Source organism: Hermetia illucens, chromosome 2 (assembly GCF_905115235.1).
Source record: "Hermetia illucens chromosome 2, iHerIll2.2.curated.20191125, whole genome shotgun sequence".
Classification (NCBI taxonomy): domain Eukaryota; kingdom Metazoa; phylum Arthropoda; class Insecta; order Diptera; family Stratiomyidae; genus Hermetia; species Hermetia illucens.
Window position 1 is genome coordinate 8,245,857 of NC_051850.1, and position 18,423 is coordinate 8,264,279.

Here is an 18,423-nt window from a genome sequence, read left to right on the forward strand (position 1 = left end):
GACTTACTTGAGCAGACTACTTATGAATTTCAGATGGAAATTGCTATCATTGCCAGGGAAACAGGATATCTAAGGCCGAGAAAGGTATCAGGCTGGTCTGCAAAAGCGTTGGACGACGGTTCTTGAAAGTGTGGCTAGGCTAGTCTTCAACTAAGGCGATCCCACGAAGAGAGCTCTCCATGTCACACAACGCATCGCATAGGTATGTAACGCATCCATGCCGAGGAGGTGCTCATTTCCTAGTAGAAGAACCAACTATTGGTGGAATAGTGAATTGGCTCATCAGGCTGTCACCGAACCAGACGAAGGGCTCAGAGGGCGGAAGGAAGGAATGATCAGAGACAAAAGGAGCATTCTTACAAAGTAGCCCTCAAAAATCTCACACCGGACTTGTTCGCTGAATTGTTCGAAGTGTGCATGCCCGAGGGGATATTCCCTACAGTATGGAAGCGGCAGAAGTCTTTACTGCTGCTTAAGGTTGGTAAACTTCCAGGTTAACCATCCTCTTATTGTCTCATATGTCTTCTAGACACTATGGAGAAAATGTTGGAGCGGATTATTTACAATAGATTACTCTCGATCTTAGAGAGCCAAGAAGGCGTTTCAGATCGGCAGTATGGGTTCCGTAAAGCCAGATCAACCATTGATGCCATCAAAATGGTTACTGGCTTGGTCGAAAATACAATTCACAAAAAAGCAGTACAAGCAAATATTGCGTGGTGGTGAAGAATGGATTTAGTTCGGTCAATTGGAACCTTATACGAAAGTGCCTGGCCACCATTGATGTTCTCACCTATCTCGTAGCTATTGTCGATAGCTATTTGCAAGAACGGACGCTCCGGTATGACGCCGATGATTGACCCAAGGAGTACGTTGTTTCCGCTGGTGCCCCACAGCGCTCTGTACTTGGCCCACTACTGTGGAAGGTCATGCACAATGATGTAGTTAACTTTCCGGCTATTTATAATAAACCTAAGGGAAATAGAATGATCAAACGGCCATCCTAAGTGGCCGAGGACCGCCTAGAGGGAAGAGCTATCCCAGAAACCTAAAAAGTTGGTGAAATTGACGGTGAAGGTGGAAACGTTCTTGAACGCCTCTGTGTTAACCAGGCTCAGGAGTAGGGGAGCGGGCTGTCCTTTGAGCGCTTTGATCCCTCACGTGTCATTTGTACAAAATTAACGACGCGTGGGTCCGCAACGGATCTAAAAATAAGTCAAGAACAAAGGAATTCGCGACGGCCTAACGAAATAAACCAGAACGCGAACTAAACCTGGAAAAATGAAAAAAAAAAAACTCGACCGCTTGCGTGGAGCGTAACTCTCCGGACCCGAGTGCCGCGATCGAGAGGGAAGATCCACGACGGGTTACCGTCTCGATCCTTGCCTCAGATGGTTATTGAGGCGCGGCCCCTGAGGTTCCCAGCATGAGCCTCAGCCCCCAGCCCCAACTGGTAAAACGCATCAATGAGTCTACTTGAACAAAAGTAGAGCAAAAAGGAGGACCGCAAAAGAGATCGTGGCTAGATGCGCTGATTATAAAAACAACAAGCGAGCTGACATATGCGGAAATCTTGCGGAAAGTTAAGGTGGACAGTTCCCTCCTAGACTTGGGTGGAAACGTAAACAGGATAAGCCACATGCAGAAAGGGGATTTACTCCTTTCACTTAGGCCTGGGGAGAGTAAGTCGCACGATCTCCCTAAGAAGATCGAATCATCATTTGGCAAAGCAGCGGAAGTAAAGGTGAGTCAGGACTCAATGCTAATTGAGTGCAAGGACCTAGATGCCAAGATAGGCCACATTCATATATTTAGTTGCTACCCTGCACCAAGCCTCACACTAGACGAATTCGTACTTATGGTGGAAAGATTACTTTCATAAGCAAGCCGCTGCAACCCAATAATAATAGCCGGCGATTTTAACGCTTGGACCAAAGATTGAGGTAGTCGCGAAAGAAATACAAGTGGCCGCATATTGCTCGAAGTATTTTCACGTCTGAACGTCGTTCTGGCAAACGCTGGTTGCGCCAATACTTCGCGAAGACGGAATATGGGATCGGTGATAGACCTTACGTTTGTTAGCGACATATTATGGAGGGATCTTTAATGGCAGGTGAGCGAGGAATATACGCACAGCGATCATCAGGCTATCATCTTCCAGATGGAGCATAGGACAGGTGCAAAACGTATCAAGAAAACTACATTAGCGGGTTGGACATCCAAGAAATCTTGACAAGAATATATTTGAGGAAATACTTCTGCAGGAAGTGATGTCGATGGTAAACACAGAAGAGAAGATGACACAGGCCCTTGAAACGACACAAAAATCATATGCCGCTTCCATACCAAGCCGCAGTGTACTCAAGAAACGAATGCCCAACCACTGGTGGAATACCGAAATTGATGAACTTTGCAAAGTTTAAAGCCAGAAGACACAATCAACGTAGCAGAAATCGGCCTGAGTCTGAAGAATTGCACAGCCAATATAAGAAGGCGAGGAAAGACCTGTAAGCAGCCAGCTTTAGGAGCAAAACTGAACACTTCAAGAGATTATGCAACGAAGAGGACTCCTACCCATGGGGAGGTGCATACAAGGCAGTCATGGCATCAATCAAGGGTGAACACTCGCCACCGATCACCAATCCTGATTTGCTGTGGGATATTGTTAGTGCCTTCTTTCCAACAGTTTCAAACAAATCGAACCTGCCCCCTGCCCACATAGATTCCGATCAAACTCCCGAGGTAACCGCTGAAGAATTCTTAGAAGTGGAGAAGAAAATTGTAGAAAATAAAACCCCAGGCTTAGATGGTATTACAAACAAAACTCTGGTAGTGGCCGTTAAAACAGTTCCAAGATGGTTCGCTGAAACATTTACGACGTGCCTCAAAGAAGGGGTTTTCCCGGGAAAATGGAAGAACAGAAGCTTATTATAATCCCGAAGACAAATAAACGTTTGGGTGATCCTTCGTCTTATAAGCCGTTCACAAGCGGGGTCGGCTCGTCGTGATCGGTTTCGCCATTAGGCTCTATCGAATGCCTGATCTGGGTCTTATAGGCCTATATGTCTATTAAACGGCGTCGGTAAAATTTTCAAACGAATCATCTAAAATAGGCTTGTCCCGATCGCAGAAAAGGAGGGTGGCCTCTCAGGTAGGCAGTTCGTATTCCGAAAGACAAGTCCTACTGTCAATGCGATCAGTACGATGAGGAAAATTGCTGAGGAAAAAGTATAGGCCAATAAATCTTGCGTGATAGTTACTCTCGACGTGAAGAATGCCTTCAATACGGCAAAATGGAGCAAAATAATTGAGGCTTTAGCCAAATTGGGCGCTCTCAAATAGCTGGCGCGCATGATCATAGAATCCTTCTGGGAGAGACAATTATGGCACGATTCGGACGATGGAACTAAAACATGTAGAACAACCTGCGGGGTTCCACAAGGATCAGTCCTCGGTCCTCTCCTGTGGATAATAATGTATGATAGAGTTTTAAAGTTACAACTGCCCAAAGGAGTGACAATCATTGGCTTCGCAGACGACATCGGAGTGACTATCGTGGCACAAGATATTGAGGAGATCGAGGTCCGCACAAACGAGGCAATTTTTGAAATCTTGGCTAGAAGACGCGAAGGAAACGAAGCGAAGGAAGCAAATGTTGATAAAAAAGATAAAGATTAGAATTGGCGAACACATAATACTTCCGCAACCAACGCTCAAACACCTAGGCGTCATGGTTGATCAACAGCTGTAATTGAAGCTCCATCTTGAGAATTTAGCTACATTGTTGCCAAGAATATTACCAAACGTAGGGGGTCCTACGCGGTTACTCATGGAGAAACACCGTGAGAAGCATCCCGCTTACATTGCATTTCTGGATCTAGAGAAAGCGTTTTACCGTGTGCCACACAAACTCATCTAGCATGCTTTCTGACAACACTTAGTGCCAGAAGAACTCGTGCACTGGGTTCAATTGCTCTACCACGATCCGAAAAGTTCGAAATATGGCGGGTGTATCAAAACCGCTTCGTGTCTCTGTTGGTGTTCATCAAGGAAGCGCCCTCTCTCCACTGCTCTTTATTTTTGTTATGGACACCGTCACACGCGAAATCCAACGTCCAGATGTCCGCGATCGTTATGGGACTACACCGATCGTGGAAAAATTGCGAGAGAGGCGTCTTCGATGGTATGGTCACGCAATTCGTGCTAACGAGAATTCACTTGTCAAGATTGGTCTGAACATCGAAGTCGACGGTAAATGACCAAAAGGCAAGTCGAAACAACGGTGGCTTGATACGCTTGGTGGGAATTTAAATACCTCAAGATTGCACCCAGACCAGGCATTCGATAGAGCCAAATGGCGAAACCGATCAGAACGAGCCGACCCCGCTTTTGAACGGGACAAAGGCTGAAGAAAAAAAAGAAGAAGTAGATGGTCCTAGGCAAAGCTGTCGACTCCTTATTTCGAGAGCTGCCAGCTCCATCTTGCTTTATGCATGATCATCGGCACTAAAGCTAGAAGTAAAAAAAAATGAAAATCGCGCTGGGCTCATAGGCTTATTCCAGACGTCTCAAAATGGATCACTCGAAGGCATGTTGAGGTTACCTTCGACCTAACTCAATTCCTAAGCGGACACAGAGGCTACCGTGCCTCGCTTCTGGCATGGCGACTCCCCATATTGCCCGACATGCGAGATGATTCCGGAAGATGCAGAGCAAGTTGTTTTTAACTGTCTGAGATTTGCCGAGCACAGAGCGGAGGCAGAAATTGAAGCCGGAGCGCGGTTGTCACCCGAGATTATCGAAATGTCAGCCTTTGAAATAACTTGGAGGGCGGTGGAAAAATTCATGAAGACGGGCCAAAATCTGTTGAGAAGGAGGAGCTTCGGAGGAAGGTAGAAAATAACGGCCGGAGCCGCAGTTCGTAACTGATTCTGCCCCGCAGGAGCCAGCGGTAGGTTTTGAGCCTTTCCACCTTCCAATGCCCCAAAACCTTAAAAATGTTCAGGCCTAGTTATATCGTTCCAGACAGCGGCAACTCTCAGCAGAACCCAACAATGACACCCTGAACGATTTCACATAAGAAAACGTCGTAGGCAGAAACGAGTTAAACTGAACTTCTCGTCGATTGAATGAATAGAACGTCCAATACTTTATTGCTTATGTCGCCCATTTGGTGGCTGTCTGTTGGCTTGCAACATTTACATGCTAATAAATAAAATTGATATAATATATTAAGTTACTCTAGAGGCAGCAATTCAAAGCGGTTCAGCAAAAAGTAGCGAACCATTAATATCCAATCCCAGGCTAGACCGCGAGATATCCAAGTATCTTTGCGTCGCTAAAGTTCAGTTCTCAATTAAATCTACATAACTTAGTTGCCTGTCATTCGTTGCACGGAGCTTACTCACGTTTGCCTGTGGGCGATCTAATGTTGAAGTTTCGCAGTAATCCATGCCACTCACTTACCGCATAAACTCGATATAGCTTCAAAGATACTAGAACAGAAGAAAATGGTCCCTAAGAACATTAACTTTGTCTTTCAATTGATAAAGTAGGAGATACTCTGCAAAACCTTTCCAGGTGCCTACCCAATGCGGGTGGCAGGCCCACTATCTTGATCGGAACAGGGCTTAAACGAGCTTATGCTGCGTAGGAGGGTAAGTACTCTTACTGAATTCTCTGGGTTTCGTCTTGGTTTGGGTCGTTCTTAAGCAAATTCCCGGACTATTGCCTGCAGGTCTAAGCATGCTAGTCGCAGATAAAATAAAAATAGCAAAGCCAGAAATATTATGCTAGTTGTTAGCTGTTATGTAATGGGAAGTCTGACGGACGAAAGATACCATCCATGATCAATCATTGTAAGTAGACAGATTACAGATACTTGCACTATCTTTTTGGTCTCTATGAAGAAATAACTTCGGGGTACGTTTGGGAATTCTAACAAAAAGCATACGCGGAACTATACTTTGGGCGTATCATTATGTTTTTCATGTTAGAAAATTAGATAAACAACAGGCTTCCTGTAATGAAGCAAAAAAAGATATATTTTTCCTTTCCTTTTATACTTAAATAACTTTCCTGTATTTTATTCCGAAAATCCCCATTGTCTCGCGGCTTTAAGCAAAAACCTGATTCCCTAATTGATTTGAATATTCATAATAGAAACAAAAGAGTTTTGCATAAAATTCTGATAAAATATAAATTGACTTTAACAATCTAATCAGTAATCCTAGAATTATTGTTCACAATTCAATTAATTATTGTGGCGCGATACTTTCTTCTTTTTTCATAATTAAGCACTCCTGCGGCCGAACAAGTAAGTCCCTCGTTAGGGGGTATGGCCTAACCCGATTTAATGAATAATATATGATTGGAATGCATTAATATAAACTGATATTCAAATTAGGATAAAAAGTTTAATCCTTTTTGACTGTTAACTGCATGGCGACACGATGAATGAGTTGTTTGAGGTCAACCTCTCGATCTTGTTATCGTGGATTCGAATTCCGGTGGTCATGGATGTTTATGTTCATCGTTATGCTTGTCTTACACAGCTTTGAGTGTGATGAAAAAACAAATAGCATCCTAATTACTCTCTCCTGGGGGGGCCTTGTACTCAACGACGACATCTTCCCGGCTGCTGGGGCAGTGCAGAGACGCGCTCAACCATCTTTTATTTTTTTTTGTGAGGAGGTGGAAATCTTCAAAAGACACTGGTCTGGACACACCAGCGTGTGGGATTTTTACCCACTAAAACCACCCCCGACTCCCTCCCTGCCCCGCGGAACCACCATAAGGTATTACATCACGGGGCGAAGTCAGCTCACTCTAGCTTAATCCCATTTCTTCTATACGCGGCGCACGTGACCGCGTTTTTCTCCTTTCCTCTGCCTTTCGCAATTTATCTTGAATTGATGCGATCATGGAGTTGACCACATCCCATCTCTTGATGTGCTAGTATTTTCGGCACCAGATTTTCTGGTACCAGCACCTCTCCTAGAGTCTCCTCTAGGTTCCTCCTTTCTTCCACCAATCTCGGACAGTGGAAGAATACATGCTCTGGGTCCTCTGGGACTCCATCGCAATTTGGACAGTCGGGTGAGGTCTCCAATTTAAACCTGTGAAGGTATTGGAGATATCCTCCATGTCCCGTGAGAAACTGGGTGAGATTATAATTAACCTCGCCGTGTCGTCTCTCCAACCACTCCTTGATGGCAGGAATGAGCCTGTGAGTCCACCGACCCTTTCCCGAGCGTTCCCACCGCTCTTGCCATCTATTTATGGATCTCTCCCTCTCAGCCTTCTTCGTCTGCAATAAGGGAGAGATTGGCTTCGCATGGTATATATTCGCCATCTCATCTGCCAAGATGTCAATGGGCATCATTCCAGAGATGACGAATGCAGCATCATCTGAGACAGTCCTGAAGGCAGAGCATACCCTCAGAGCTGTCCTCCTGTAGACTGCATTCAGTTTGCTAGTGTTAACTGACATCCGCAACGCCTCGCTCCAAACTGGGGTCGCATAGAGCATGATTGAGGTCACCACCCTGGCTATAAGCAACCTAGAGGTATGCCGTGGCCCTCCCACGTTCGGTATCATCCTGGCCAGGGCCATACTGGCAGTGGATGATTTATCACAAACATACTTTACGTGTTGCTTGTAGCTGAGGTTCCTGTCTATCACCACCCCCAAGTATTTGATGGCTGGCTTGGAAGTGATGATATGATTCCCGACTCTAACACAGGCGTAATTTCTCTTCCGGCGCTTCGTGATGAGGACCGCTTCTGTTTTTTCCTCCGCAAGCGTCAGACCAGAGCTCTCCAACCAGCATTTGACAGCACTGATTGCCTCGCTTGAGTATAACTCAGCATCTTCGAGATGCTTTGCGACAACAGCCAGTGCAATGTCGTCAGCGTAACCCACCACTGTGGCTTCCTCCGGAAGGGGAAGATTAAGTACATCGTTGTACATGATGTTCCACAGTAGTGGGGCCAATACGGAGCCCTGCGGGACACCCGCGGAAACGACGTACTCCTGCGGTCCGTCATCAGTGTCGTACCAGAGCCTCCTTTCAGTTAAATAACTATCGACAATTGCGGCGAGGTAGGCGGGAATACCAACCTTCGCTAGGGATTTCCGGATTAGATTCTAATTGGCCGAATTGAATGCATTTTTCACATCCAGGGTTACTACCACGCAATATTTGCTGGTACTACCCTTTCCGTGGATTGCATCTTCGGCTAAGCCAGTAACCAATTTGATGGCATCAATGGTTGATCTGGCTTTACGGAATCCATACTGCCGATCTGAAAGGCCGCCTTGGCTCTCAACTACTGGAAGTAATCTACTATAGATTACCTGCTCTAGCATTTTCCCCACCGTGTCCAAAAGACATATGGGTCGGTATGAGGATGGTTCACCTGGTGGTTTACCAGGCTTAGGCAGAAGCACCAACTTCTGCCGCTTCCATACCGCTGGAAATATTCCCTCGGACATGCACGCTTCGAACAACTCAGCAAACATGTTCGGCCTGGATTTCACGGCAAGCTTAAGGGCTTTATTCGGTACTCCGTCCAGACCCGGTGCTTTATTGTCTCCTATTCTGCCGCAGATCTCCTGGAGCTCGTCTCTGGTGACTGGCGGGATTGCCGTCACATTCAGAGGTGGTTGGAATGTGTCGGTGTTCTCCTCTTGTTGGGGGAATAACCCCTGGATGATTTTCAACAAGAGGGCGGGGCACGTGATCTGCGGAGACGAACGGCCTCTAAATCGTCCCATCACGATTCCATAAGCTCTCCCCCACGGATTTACGTCCGCTTCTGAGCAGAGCTCCCTAAAGCATTTCCTCTTGCTTCGCTGGATGGCGAGCTTGAGGGTTTTGCGGGCTGCCTTGTAGGCGCACTCTTTCTGCCCTTGATCGACTCTACCTACCGCCCTCTGAGCCGCTCTTCTCGCTCGGTGGCAGACTGATCGAAGGCCGGTCAGTTCATCATTCCACCAGTAGTTTGGTCTTCTACGGGGGAATGCGCACCTCCTAGGCATGGACGCGTCACATGCTTTGGCGATGCATTGAGCCAGATGGACAGCTCTTTCCGTAGAGGCGCCTGCTATATCAGGTTGATCCAACCACACCTCTAAGAAGCTCTGCTCATCCAAGGATTTTGCAGACCAGCCTGAAATCTTTTTCGGTTTCGGGCATGATAGCTCTTTGCCCTGAGGTTCGACACATGTCTCAAAGAAAACTGCCTGGTGATCGCTGTGGGTGTAGCGTTCGCTGACGCACCAGAACATACCACGCGCCAGCGAAGGGCTGACAAAGGTCAGGTCTACAACCGAGCCTGATCCCCCTTTCTGGAAGGTGTTTACAGCATCTTCGTTAGCCAAAACCATGTCCATCCGTGCAAAAGCTTCTAATAAACTGCGCCCCCTAGCATTTGATTCCCTACTACCCCACTCTAGGGCCCAAGCATTGAAATCACCTTTGGACTTCGTCCCTTCGCGTCGAGAACAAGATTATCAAACATTTGCTCGAATTCAGACAGTGTCAAACTTGGCGGGGCGTAGCAGCTGTATACATATACACCACTTATTTTCGCCCACACGAAGCCACTGCCTGCCTGACTTGCAGTACATTGTATGGCCTGTCGACCGCAAGCCCATATCGCCGCTCCACCAGTCGAATCTTTGACCCATATGCCACCGTGACGGTGTCTATATAGTTCGCTTATGATGGCGATTTCCATCTCAGATTCGAACGTGGCCTGCTCAACCATCTGGGAGGCACGCTCAAGGTCACTCTCTCCTGGTTTCCGGGAGTAGGAACATAGAGGGGAATGAGCGGGCTGACGGATTGGCCAGGCAAGGCTCTGCTCTTGGCAGTCCCTCGGCGAATACAGTTGGTGTTCCGCTGACGGCTGTCGGGGGCCGAGTCTACTCACACTGCTTAGCAGCCGCGGGCCTGAGATGGCGAAGTCCATCCGAAGTCCAGTCCAAGTCCAGTCCGAAGTGCCAAGTCAAGGAGAAATTGGCCCACTTATAACATAGACCGATCACGAGAGCTCCTGTGCCAGACGCGTGCAAATGCATTCAAGATTACGGCGGTCTGCACGGGGCACTGACCCATAGGGGACCATGCCGCTAGGCTCGGCTTACCCTACAACTCGCATTGCCGAAGCTGCGGAGAAGGAAGGGAAACCCTCATGCACTTTCTCTGCGATTGCCCAGCTCTGGCTTGAGTCAGGCTGCGGACACTGGGTAAACCATTCTTTGGGGACCTCAGCGAGATTTCTAGCTGCAGGGTCGGAGAGCTGCTTTCCCTCGTGAATGCTACGGGCTGGCTCTGAAGATCCGAGCCGGCTGGACTCTGCTTCCCTGCTCCCATAATAACAGTCACGGAGTTTGTGGCATCAAAGCGCTAATTGGGCTCCTCGGAGCGGCCACTGATACCTACCTACCTACCTCTCCTGGGGCCTGGTCGATTAGCACACTGAAACTTACAACCATACTAAGACGATGTCCAACACATGAATATGAAAATGAATTTTAATTCTCGAAATGGTAAGGATGAACAAACTTCGAATCCACCCGCGACTTAAGCAATCACGTCGCCGCCAATGCATGGATTTCCTAAGTCTCAGCAGATTCATGTTCCCCTGCTGTCTGGCTGTCTATGGAAGACATGCTCCCCACTTTGGCGGAAAGCTTGCAGTTTGTGCCTACGGCGTGGTCAGCCAAAAAGGAGAGTATAGCAACTCCCATAATGTTCCTTGATTTTCCCAGAAAACGGAAAAGAAAAGCTCGGCAAAGGAAACTACACCCACAATGTCAACAAACATAAAGGTTAGTCAAGTTAACCTGCAGCATGCCAAAGCCTCTTCCTTTCTATTAGCAAAGTTGCAGGACTGCCTCTATGTCTTTATGGTGCACGGGTCATGGGTTAGGTTTAACAAAATCTATCATATTTGTTCAGTAAATTAAATAGGATCTTCTACGATGAGAGAACGCAAGACCCAGGCCCTGTTTCCTGATATAGAATTTATTAGAACCAACCATGATGAAACAATTGTGTGGCCAGGACCTAGCTGCGGTCATCTTACAATCATCATCATCAACGGCGCAACAACCGGTATCCGGTCTAGGCCTGCCTTAATAAGGAACTCCAGACATCCCGGTTTTGCGCCGAGGTCCACCAATTCGATATTCGTAAAAGGTGTCTGGCGTCCTGACTTACGTCATCGCTCCATCTTAGGCAGGGTTTGCTTCATCTTCTTTTTCTACCATAGATATTGCCCTTATAGACTTTCCGGGTGGGATCATCCTCATCCATACGGATTAAGTGACCCGCCCACCGTAACCTTTTGGGTCGGATTTTATCCACAACCGGACGGTCATGATATCGCTCATAGATTTCGTCGTTATGTAAGCTACGGAATCGTTCATCTTCATGTAGGGGCTCAAAAATTCTTCGGAGGATTCTTCTCTCGAACGCGGCCAAGAGTTCGCAATTCTTCTTGCTAAGGACCCAAGTTTCCGAGGAATACATGAAGACTGGCAAGACCATCGTCTTGTACAGTAAGAGCTTTGACCCTATGATGAGGCGTTTCGAGCGGAATAGCTTTTGTAAGCTGAAATAGGCTCTGTTGGCTGACAACAACCGTGCGCGGATTTCATCATCGTAGCTGTTATCGGTTGTGATTTTCGACCTTAGATAGGAGAAATTATCAACGGTCTCAAAGTTGTATTCTCCTATCTTTATTCTTCCTGTTTGACCAGTGCGGTTTGATGTTGTTGTTTGGTTGGTTTTCGATGCTGACGTTGCCACCATATATTTTGTCTTGCCTTCATTGATGTGTAGCCCAAGATCTCGCGCCCATTGCCGCCTGCTCGATCTGGATGAAGGCAGTTTGTATGTCTCAGGTGGTTTTTCCCATGATGTCGATATCGTCAGCATAGGCCAGTAGTTGTGTGGATTTAAAGAGGATCGTACCTCTTGCATTTACCTCAGCATCACGAATCACTTTCTCGAGGGCCAGGTTAAAGAGGACGCATGATAGGGCATCCCTTTGTCATAGACCGTTGTTGACGTCGAATGGTCTTGAGAGTGATCCTGCTGCTTTTATCTGGCCTCGAACATTAGTCAGGGTCACCCTAGTCAGTCTTATTAATTTCGTTGGGATACCGAATTCTCTCATGGCTGTGTACAGTTTTACCCTGGCTATGCTATCACAGTCGGCTTTAAAGCCGATGAAAAGATAGTGCAACTTTTATCCATACCAACAGTTTTTCCATCGCTTGCCGTACAGAGAAAATCTGATCTGTTGCTGATTTGCCTGGAATGAAGTTTTTTGGGATGGGCCAATGATGTTGTGGGCATATAGGGCTGTCCGACCTAACAAGATAGCGATATTTTGTAGATGGTACTCGGTAACGCGTGACCTATATAATTGCTGCACTGCGTAATATCTCCCTTTTTATGTATGAGACAGATAATGCCTCTTTGCCAGTCGTCAGGCGTTGATTCGCTGTCCCATACCTTGAGGACAAGTTGATGAACCACTCGATGTAATTGGTCGCCTCCATATTTAACTAATTCGGATGTAATTCCATCGGCTGGTGACTTATGATTTTTAATTTGATGAATTACACGGACTGTTTCTCCTATGCTTGGTGGTGGCAGTATTTGTCCGGCGCCTTCAGTTGGCGGGACTTATAACTCGCCGATATTCTGGTTGTTCAGTAGTTCATCAAAGTACTCAACTCATCGCTCCAATATGCCTATTCTGTCGATTGTCAGAGGGGATTCTAGGTGGTGTTGTAATTCGAGCTAGGATCGAAAGGGTCCCGTCTGGAGAGGCCCACGTATGTTTATGGACCGCTTTCCGCACGAACCAGGTACTTCCATCAACAATTTCGTGCGATACTGCTAACTGACTAATGCGCAGTTCGTTATCATTGGTATCCCTATGTAAGCTATGGGAGCCGACGTATCGCCTGAATTCGGGCTCCTTCTGTACTTTACTGTTGAAATCCCCAAGTATGATTTTGATATCATACTTGGGACAGGCTTCGAGGGTCTGCTCAACTGCTTCGTAGAAGGTATCCTTCTCCGACTCTGCAGTCTCCTCTTTGGGGGCGTAAACATTTATGAGGCTTATATTTCTAAACTTGCCTCGCAAACGCAGAGTGCATAGCTTTTCGCATATATATTTTCAAAGCCGATAACAGCAGGTTTCATTTTTTGGCTGACTGAGAAATCTACTCCGAGCACATGGTTTACTGGATGGCCGCTATAATATTTGGTGTAGTGGCTCTTCTCCAGGAAATCGGTCCCTGTCCATCGCATCTTTTGCAACCTTGTTACATCAGCCTTATATTGGGACAGGGTAACGGCTAGCTGCTCAGCAGCATTCGGTTGGTACAGGAAGCGCACGTTCCATGAGAAAATGCGCAAATCATTAATCCCTTGTCGTTGTAAAATCTGTCCTGTCTGAGGCTCCTTTCGTGGCTTCGTAACATTGGTTTTCCGTGTAAGGTTGTTAGCCCTACCCAACCTGGAGGCCCAGTTGGTCTATTTTTTTTTAGGCGCGGGAGACTCGCCTTCATCCTTCTCCGTCTGCAGTTATTCATAAAGAAAGAGCTCCCAGCGATCACCGCGTGGAGGTGGAGATAGGGTTTGGTAGTAGAGCTGTTGCTGTTGGTCCAGCAGGCGTTTCCCAGGTTTTATACTCCATAGTGGGTACCAATCTTTTTTCCCCCTGGGACCTATACTCCCCGTTTACCGCCATGAACTGTTCGGTTCCACATATTATCTCGCGACTGGTAAACCTTTTAGAGGAGTTTGGTTGGTTGACAGCCTTGGTGATCGTGTTGGGGCCAAGATGATGCAACGCTGGACTCGAATTGTATTAGAATTGGCGCCCAGCGTTTGTTTGCAGTCCAACTCGACGTGCCTTTCTTTTCAAATCCAGAGCCATTTGGCCAAGGTTCATGATCATGAGAGAGAAAACAAATATCGTTAGTGTAGTCGAGGTGTGTGAGGAAAAATATCTTCGTCAATTGAACTGCTCCACGTGCTCCGGAGAAATCAGTAAAAACCAGAAGAAATCATGAAATGCAATCCTGGCGGACTTCCCTTTCGACCTTAAATTCCTTTGAGATTTCACCTCGATGCAGCACGTGCCAATTTGGGCAGCATTTGTCACTAATAGCTATTATTTATTAGTTTCTCTAGAATGCTCCTCTTGCGTAGAGCACGAAAGGTACACTCTCCGTTCAAGCCTTCTCGAAATCGATCATGATTTGGTGAAGCCAAGATCTGAACTCCGCGCTCTGTTGGAAAATGATTCGCAGAGTTCTGATGTCGTCAATGCAGAAGGATCCAGAGCGGAAACAAGCCTGCTATCTATCGATCAAACATTAGGGAAGTTATTTGATGCGTTCCAGAATTATTTTAGCTTTTATCTTTGCGACAGCAGGGAGCACGCAGATATTCCTCCGATTGTCACAATTAGGTCCAAAATATGGAACTTATATCGCCGGTATTGTGGATCGAGTTAGAGAAATCGAGCATCCTGGGGACCTTCGATACTGTTGTCGAGGAGTATGCGTATATTGCAAACCAATTATGTTACGTTGATATAATTTTCGCAGCCGTTTTTGAGGTTCGAGTATTTAAATTTGAAATTTCTAGTAAAGTAAATCCTACCTGATCTCTCTTGGTGACAGGCCCCACGACAGGTCGACCAAGAAAATGCATAGAATGTCGTTACAAACATGATGATCGGATTAAGTCACAGGCCTCGGAGAAATGCTAGGGCGTCCACCTCAGTCGACGCGGCAGGACGGGCCCCGGTCCTGTCGAGAAATGGGCAAGGGTTCTTGACGCATGGACGGCGTCAGGACGTAAGCAAGTTAGTCCGCACACAACGAACAAAACAAATACGTGTCTGCACGCTAAATGCTGGTACCCTAACTGGAAAGACGGAGGAACTCGCAAGAGCCCTTTGCATTGACATCTGCGCTCTGCAAGAAACCCGATGGTTTGGTTCCAAAAGCTGCGACATTGAACGCGAACGCGGTAAAAATGGCTACAAACTTCTCTATTTTGGCAACCCATACACTCAATATGGTGTTGGCATTGCCATCTCAGAGGGTTTCCGTGATGCCATTAAAGAAGTCGAACGATTTGATGATCGGCTGATGAAGCTCACCATTATATCAGCTGATCGCACTATTCACTTCTTCACCGCGTATGCACCACAGATAGGCCGACCTGATGCCGGGAAAGATGCCTTCTGGCAACTTCTCGATGAAAAGACTTGTCACGTGCCTGCTGACGATTACATAATCATTGCCGGCGACCTTAATGGTCATGTGGGTGAAAAGGCAGACGGTAACAGGTGCCATGGGTGGAAGGGGTTCGGAGCGCGCAATGAAGGTGGCGAGCGTATAATCGATTTTGCGGGCACCCATGACCTTGTACTTATGAATACATGGTTCATCAAACGATTGTCTCATCTTCCCACATTTTATAGTGGGAATAATAAAACGCAAATCGACTATATTCTCATAAGACGCCAACATTTTACCACTGTCACTGATTGCAAAGTCGTTCCCTATGAGACCATCGCACCTCAACATCGGCCGTTGATTGCTGTCCTGCGAATTAAGCCACCGATAAAACGGCGTGAGGAACGCACTGGTCCGCCGCGCATTAAATGGTGGCGATTTGGTGAGAAGAAAGAAGAAACGGTCTCACTTATACGATTGCCAACCATTACGAATGTGGAAGAATCATGGAACCAAATGAAAGACACGATCCACAAAGCGGCCTCTGCAACCCTTGGGGTCACCAAGTCGGGTAAGCGATACATCAACCGAGATACTTGGCTTTGGAATGATGATGTTGAAATGAAGGTCCGTGAAAAGAAACGCCTCTACCACAAATTTCTCGACGATAAAACGCCTGCTAATTGCCGTAAGAATTCCAACCGGGAAGCAAAGAAAGCGGTCGCTGTCACCCGAGCGAACCATTTCAAAAATCTTTACGATAAACTGGACACTCGGGATGGCGAGAGAGATCTGTATCGACTTGCTAAAAGCCGTGATGAACGCACACAGGATATCGAACAGTTCTGTTGTGTTAATGACAAGAACGGTATTTTGCTTACCAACCGTCGAGCCGCAACGGATAGATGGCGAGAATACTTCGAGCAGATTTCAACTGAAGAATTTACTCATCCTCCACTTCCACAATCATTGCCGACATTTGGAGCAGTTCCACCAGTCAGCGCAACTGAAGTCGAGGAGGCAATAAAACAAATGAAATCGGGCAAAGCAACAGGACCTGACGACATCGCATCTGAGCTGGGAGAGCTGGGACCCAACACTGTGGCTCAGTGAATTCTTTAACCGGGTTATTCAGGAAGGAAGAACACCATCTGACTGGCAAGAAAGTACCACTGTTCCAATATGGAAAAAGAAAGGTAGCCCAGCAGAATGTTCAAATTACCGTCCGATCCGGTTACTTTCCCATACCATGAAGATTTTTGAACGCATTCTTGACAACCGTATTCGCGAAATCGTTGAAATAACCGTGAATCAAGCCGGATTTGACAAGAACTGCGGAACTACTGACGCAATACACGCTGCGCGGTTACTCATGGAGAAACACCGTGAGAAGCATCGCCCTCTTTACATTGCATTTCTGGATCTAGAGAAAGCGTTTGACCGTGTACCACACGAACTCATCTGGTATGCTTTACGACAACACTTCGTGCCAGAAGAACTCGTGCGCTGGGTTCAATTGCTCTACCACGATCCGAAAAGTAAAGTTCGAAGTATGGCGCCCTACACACTGCTTTATGCAGATGATATTTTCCTAGCATCTGATAGCAAAAATGATCTCGAGCAACTTGTTCAAAAATGGAATGATCGCCTCATGCAACACGGTCTCAGATTGAATTTAAACAAAACTGAATTTTTGACGACCGATCCCCATGAAACAGGCACAATCACTGTCAGCGGCAGTGATCTGCCCAGATCTGAGCGATTTAAATACCTCGGGTCAACGCTATCAGCCAATGGAGAACTGCGTTATGAAATTGCTTCACGCATTAACGCAACCTGGATGAAGTGGCGTTCCACAACTGGTGTCCTTTGTGATCGACGTATCAACGAACGTCTCAAATCTAAAATTTACCGCAATGTCGTCCGTCCAGTCGCTCTCTATGGTTCTGAGTGTTGGCCGACTATAAAAGACAATGAACGGCGTCTTGCGGTAATGGAGACGAAGACGCTACGTTGGACTAGTGGCGTCACACGTTTAGATCACATCCGAAATGAGGATATCCGCGATCGTTATGGGGTTGCACCGATCGTGGAAAAGTTGCGAGAGAGGCGTCTTCGATGGTATGGTCACGCAATTCGTGCAAACGAGAATTCACTTGCCAAGATTGGTCTGAACATCGAAGTCGATGGTAAACAACCAAAAGGCCGACCTAAGCAACGGTGGCTTGATACGCTGGATGGGGATTTGCAACCCTCGAGATTGCACCCAGATAAGGCATTTGATAGAGCCAAATGGCGAAGCCGATCACGACGAGCCGACCCCGCTTGTGAACAGGACAAAGGCTGAAGAAAAAGAAGAAGTTTGAATCTTTGCACTTTTGCCACGGGAAGGGAATTTGTTCGTGTGGCGAACTGTTCTGCTTTGCGGCGTTACAAGGATGGGAATTTGGTTTTCGAAAGTGGAAAAAAAGAGGAAGAAGAGGGACGAGAAGTGTCAGAGAGGGAAGTGTTTTCGAGAGGAAGTGGTGAAATTGGGTACAGGCAATGGGGACTCAAGGACGAAAAGGAGATCTCATACGCTGATCTTACGTTTCCCCAGTTTTGTATTTGTTTTTGAGTTTATTTTGTTTTTCGGGAGTAAAATTTTCATTGAAGACACGAAACGTTTGCACATCGCCGTTCGTGATTAGCGCAAGGAATCGGGTAAATGGAGGAAAAACGATTCTTGTGTTTTTAGTTTATGCTCGATGTGCCATGAGCCGTTCATGCCCACGGCCCCTGTCTAATCGGAATATAAGTAAGTGGGGACAGGAAATTGAGTTTGTTAGTGTCGTGCTCACTGGCAGAAAACGCAAATAATTTGGAGCTGTGGGTACCGAATCAGCGGAACTGCAAGAGAGAGTAGTTTACCACGAGTGGGTTTAGTTTTATTGACTCCTGAGTCAAAGCACGTGATAAAATCTCTCTTTTGACAGAGAGTAATATATGAGAACCAAGAACCTTGCCTTCATCTCGCCGAACTGCTATCATTCAGGTTTGCTCCAGCGTCTGCCGTCCGTTTCCATATATTATCTGGCGCAATCGATGTTCATGACTGGCAAACCTGTTAGGGGAGTTGGTTTACAGCCTTGGTG